The sequence below is a fragment of the Tursiops truncatus genome, chromosome 11 (assembly GCF_011762595.2).
Source record: "Tursiops truncatus isolate mTurTru1 chromosome 11, mTurTru1.mat.Y, whole genome shotgun sequence".
In the NCBI taxonomy this organism is placed as follows: Eukaryota; Metazoa; Chordata; class Mammalia; order Artiodactyla; family Delphinidae; genus Tursiops; species Tursiops truncatus.
In genome coordinates, this window is record NC_047044.1 from 73,180,193 (window position 1) to 73,185,873 (window position 5,681).

General features: G+C 49.1%; 1 pseudogene; it reads left to right on the plus strand.

Moving 5' to 3' along the window:
- The first annotated feature begins 411 nt into the window (after positions 1–411).
- Positions 412–1,232, plus strand: LOC117314325 (serine/arginine-rich splicing factor 3 pseudogene; annotated as a pseudogene).
- Positions 1,233–5,681: the final 4,449 nt, after the last annotated feature.

Sequence of the window (5,681 nt, forward strand, 5' to 3'; positions counted from 1 at the left end):
AGAGGGAGAGAGGGAGAGGGAGGTGAGAGGGTCGAGAGGAAGCAGGGAGAAAGGAGAGAAAGAAACACACCATCTACATTTCTGTCAAATGACACCAGGGATCCTTACACAACCAGGAGAAAATAACACAGCGAGGCTCTTTCTCAGCTGGAACTGGAACTGCAGATGGGGCAAAAAACCACCAGGGTGGCCACACATGTCCAGCTGCCGCCCAGCCCCTGAGTCTGGTCACCAGGGCTCTGAGTGTTTGCTCCAGGGACCTGGGGTTCACCCTGTCACCCTGGAGGTCGGGCCTAGACAGCAGGGCCCCGGGCTGGGCACATAGGGGGAAAAGCATCCCCACAGGACAGCTTGTGCGAGCCGATTCAGCTGCGAGATTCTAGAGGCCCGGGATCACCCTGTGGCCCATGAAACCCAGGAGCCAGGAGGGTCTTGCATCGGGATTCCTGTCCGTTGGACTGTAACGTTTATGTAAGGAATCTTGGAAACAGTGGTAACAAGACTGAATTCGAACGAGCTTTAGGATATTATGGACCACTGCGAAGTGTGTGGGTTGCTAAAAACCTCCCGGCTTCGCTCTTGTTGAAAATGAAGATCCCCGAGATGCAGCGGATGCTGTCTGAGAACTAGACGGGAGAATGCTCTGTGGCTGCCGAGTAAGAGTGGACCTGTCGAATGGGGAAAGGAGAAGTCGAAATCGTGGCCGCCTCCTTCTTGGGGTCGTCGCCCTCGAGATGATTATCGGAGGAGGAGTCCTCCCCCTCACCACAGATCTCCAAGACGGAGAAGCTTCTCCCGCAGCTGGAGCAGGTCCCTTTCTAGATATAGGAGAAGAGAGAGATCACTGTCCCAGGAGAGAAATCACAAGCCGTCCCGATCTTTCTCTAGGTCTCCTAGCCGATCCAGGTCAAATGAAAGGAAATAGCAGACCACTTTGCAAGAGGAGTGGTGCACAGGAAATAACTTCATTTGACAGGAGTATGTACAGAAAATTCAAGTTTCGTTTGAGACTTCCGAAGCTTGTTGCACTTTTTAAATGTTTTAGCTGTTCACATTTGTTGTCTCTTGGGACAGTGACACATAAAGGTGTCATTCTCTATGGTTTGGAATGGGTCATATGAGGCATGTAATATGAAGAATTGTTTCTTTACAATGTTCTCTTAAGCAAAATTGAATTTGCTTTGAAATTTTGATCTTGCCTAGACTGATAATAAAACTCTAACTCCTGCCCACCTAAAGTGTGATGTTTATTATTATGGAAACAACACTGGCAAACATTGAAAAGACTTTCTGTAGCTGGGATATGGTATGCAGCTGTAGTTAAGCAAGCAGTCTTTAAAACGTGTTGTGAACACAAGCCAGCAGGTAGAAATGAAAGCCGCACCCTTACCCTAGGTTAGAGGTTTAAGAATTCCACTAGTCTTCACAGTGGACAAGAGGTTGTCCAGTGAGTTTAGAATCTAAGAATTTTCAAGGAAGTTAGTTTACCTTTGAGTTAGGTCATAAGTCCCCTCTGTGATTGCTGTACATGAATACATAGCTCTTTGTAATGTTTTTAGGAAGTTGAGATTATCAAGGTACCAGTGTCCTGCCAGATTAAGAGTATATTGTAGAGCTGAACTTTGAGTTACTGTGCAATATTTTTTTTCATGCTGTCATTTGTAATATGTTTTGTGAGAATCCTTGGGATTAAAGTTTTGGTTCCAAAAGGAACAAAGGAAAAAAAAAAAAGGATCCACCTGCCAATGCAGCAGACACTGGTTCGAGCCCTGGTCCGGGAAGATCCCATGTGCCGCAGATCAACTAAGCTGTGGGCCACAACTATTGAGCCTGCGCTCTAGATCCTGGGAGCCACAACTACTGAGCCCCCATGCCACAACTACAGAAGCCACACATCTAGAGCCCCGTGCTCCCGAAACAAAGAAGCCACTGTAATGAGAAGCACGTGCCCGCAACAAAGAGGAGCCCCTGCTCGCCGCAACTAGAGAAAGCCCGTGTGCAGCAACGAAGACCCAACGCAGCAAAAAAAAAAAAAAAAAAAAGACTATACTTGGCCAGGTGATTCAAGGGTAAAATTGTTTGTCACAAGCCCCGTTGATGGTGTGTATCCTTGATGTGTGTATCCTTGATGGTGTGTATCCTTGATGATTGACCTGAGGAGAATGACATTTTTATCTGTGTCTGGATCTTCCGCCCCAAACCCCATAACTCCAGCCCAACCATAGAAAAACATCAGAAAACCAACAGACAAAACAAATTGAGGGACAAATACCTGACCAGTCCTCCTCAAAACTTTCAAGGTATCAAAACCCAGGGACGTCTGAGAAATGTCACAGCCCAGAGGAGACTGGGACAGAAAAAGGATGTTAGGGGAAAGCTAGGGAAATTCTAATGAAGTGTGGACTTTAGTTAATAATAACGTATCCATCTCGGTTCCTTAGTTGGATAAGCATGTCGTACTAACGTACTAAAGTACTAACGTGTTGGAAATAGGGGTACTGGGTCGGGGGGTCCACAGCACTCTGTACACTCTGTACAGATCTTTGCAACTTCTTGTAACTCTAAGCTATTCTAAAATTAAGCAACTACTAAACAGAGATAAGAATGTTATTTCCCTGATTTTGAACATGCCTGAGTTTGTTTTCATGGTCACATTTGTGCTATCTGGATGTGTCTTGGAATCAGTAGCAAAGGAGAGTTGCCAGCCCCTGGGAAGATGTGGCTGGTTTGCAGGTGGCTTGCTCTGGAGCTGAAGACCATGGTGGGAAGTCTTGCAGCCTCGGGCTGCACTTAGAACCATGGGAGGGATGGGCCAGCTCAGTTAGGGATGGAACCTATAAATAAAACTCCTTTTTCTTTTCAATTATGGCTTATCACAGGATATTGAATATAGTTTCCCTGTGCTAGACAGTAGGGCCTTGTAGCTTATCCATCCTATATTTAATAGTTTGCGTCTGCTAACCCCAAACTCCCAATCCAACCCTCCCTCACTCTTTCTCCCCCTTGGCGACCACAAGTCTGTTCTCTATGTCTGTGAGTCTGTTTTTGTTTCGTAGACAAGTTCATTTGTGTCGTATTTTAGATTTCACATATAAGAGAGATCATATATGTGTCTTTCTCTTCTGACTTACTTCACTTAGTATGATAATCTCTAGGTCCATCCACGACGTTGCTGCAAATAGCATTATTTCATTCTTTTTATGGCTGAAGATATTCCATTGTATATACGTACCACATCTTCTTTATCCATTCATCCATCAGTGGACATTTAGGTAGCTTCCACATCTTGCCTATTATAAATAGTGATGCAATGAACATTGGGGTGCATGTATCTTTTCTTTCTTTCCTTTTCTTTCTTTCTTTCTCTCTTTCTTTCTTTATTTTTTTGTCACACAGCATGTGGGATCTTAGTTCCCTGGCCAGAGATGGAACCCATGCTCCCTGCACTGGAAGCACAGAGTCTTAACCACTAGACCACCAGGGAAATCCCAGGGGTGTATGTATATTTTTGATTAGAGGTTTTCTCCAGATCTATGCCCAGGAGTGGAATTGCGGGACCCTATGGCAGCTGTATCTGTTCTCTGCACGTCTCACGTCAACCACCTGCACTCCAATCCTTGCTCTCAATGTCGTCTTCGGGGAACCCAACCTGCGACAGGGACCTTGACAAGAAGAAATGCTCAGGGAAAAGCTACCTGCACAGGGAGGAGATAGAGGCCATCGACCCTGGGGTGCGGCGGGGAGAGTGGGCACAGAGATTTGTCATCTCATCCCTGATACTCAGCCCTCCTGGCTGCCCCACTCTAGGTCACCTCGGGATACAGAGGTGACCCGGTTAGAGTCCCTGGCCCTGTGCAGGAATCTAGGGGCACCAGTGGGTTCTGAATAATATTAGTGCAGGGTCTCCCCCATGGCACTGGGGTTATTTGGGGCGGGTCATTCTCTGCTGGGGGCCCCTGCTGGGCCACTGTGTGGGGTTCAGCAGATCCCTGTCCCCACCCATTTGATTCCAGGGGCCCCTCCCCCCCAGTTGTGACAACCACAGATTTTCCCAGACATCACCGAAGAACTGGGTGAGGCGGAAGCAGGATGGCCCTGGGTGAGGACAGCTGTGTTGAAGCAACCAGCCTGGCTTAGGGCAAGGTCTGCCCCAATCCCGTCAGAGCCTGCGTTTAGAACTGCCCCTTCCCTCTCCCACCTCCCATGCCCTGCAGTGGTCTCCGAGACATCATCCCCATGTAATAAATCACACCACCTCAGTTTACTGTCCCCAGCACCTAGAAGAGTGTCTGCTATGTAGTAGATGCTTCATAAATACTTGCTGAATAAAGGAGTTGAATAAAGGGATGAGTGGATGAATGAATGAAGGTTACCATGGAAGGAGGGGGGAGATTCCCTTTCTGGCTCTCGGGGGTTGGGATATCAAGTGAAAGATCCATCCTAAATAGGCTGGCCAGCCTTCTGGGGTTCCCCAGAAATGAGGGTTTCCCCACAGTTCCAGCGCTCAAACCTGAGCGGTCCTGGGCAAACTGGGGGCGGGTGTTGGTCACCCTGTGTAAACACAGTAACAATTCCAACTGCAATAGCAATGGCCAAGGACCTCTACGGTCTTATTGACCAGGCACAGTTCTTTACCTGGCGAGGAAGGGTGGGCCAGGATTGGAATTCCGGTGATCCAGGGTGGGTGGGTGAGGGCACACCCCGGGCTTGTGTAGGGGAGTCCAGGAAGGTTCTGGAGGAAGTGACAGTGACACAGGAGGGAGGGAGGAGTCTAAGGAAGAACATCCCACACGACAAGGTGTGCCAATGGCCCTGGGCCCAAGGTCACACCTGACCAGGGCTTGCTTTTTTTCTTTTTTTCTGATTTACTTTTTCCCACATGGATATGCAATTGTCCTAATGCCATTTATTGAAAACTCCTTAATTTCCCCACTTTCTGTCATATCAAGTTCTCATCTATCTGTTTCTGGACCTTTATTCTCTACCATAGAGCTATACGTCCCATCCTTGCACCACTAGGGCTGTTTCATCACTATAACTTTATTTTTTATTCATTTATTTCTTTGGCCGTGCCGGGCGGCATGTGGGATCTTATTTCCCTGACCAGGGATCGAACCCTCACCCCTTGCAGTGGAAGCTCAGAGTCTTAATCGCTGGACCTCCAGGGAAGTCCCCAGGGCTTGCTTTGACATCCATCGAATGGTGGCGGGTGGGCACGGGGAGCAGCTGTCTGTGAGCCATCCTGTGTAGAAATGCAGGGTGGAGGGCAGGACAGCTGGAGCGGGAGGGGAAGAGGCGGGGGAGGGAGGGAGGGATGGCGGGCGGGCGAGAGACAGACAGAGAGTTTCCGGAGACACTAGCTCTGGCCTTGTCCTAGGGCATGAAAGCTGAAAATAGCTCCTAGTTGCCGGGAGCCTTGGAGCCGGAGCCTGGGAGCCAGGGTGACTGGCTCTCCTCCCTGGTGTGTGTGTGCGGGGGGCGGGCCTCTGGACTTCTTCAGGCTGGGGAATGGCGTGCACGGAGCAGGGACGAAGCAGGGACCCTCTCTCTCTGGGACCTCGCGGGCCATCCTTAGCTCACAAAGCTGAGCCACTCCTGGCCGTACGAGTGGGGGGCTTCCCTGTCCCCTGGATCACACCCCCTCACACACAACTTCCCCGTGTGTGCTCCCAGCAACCAAG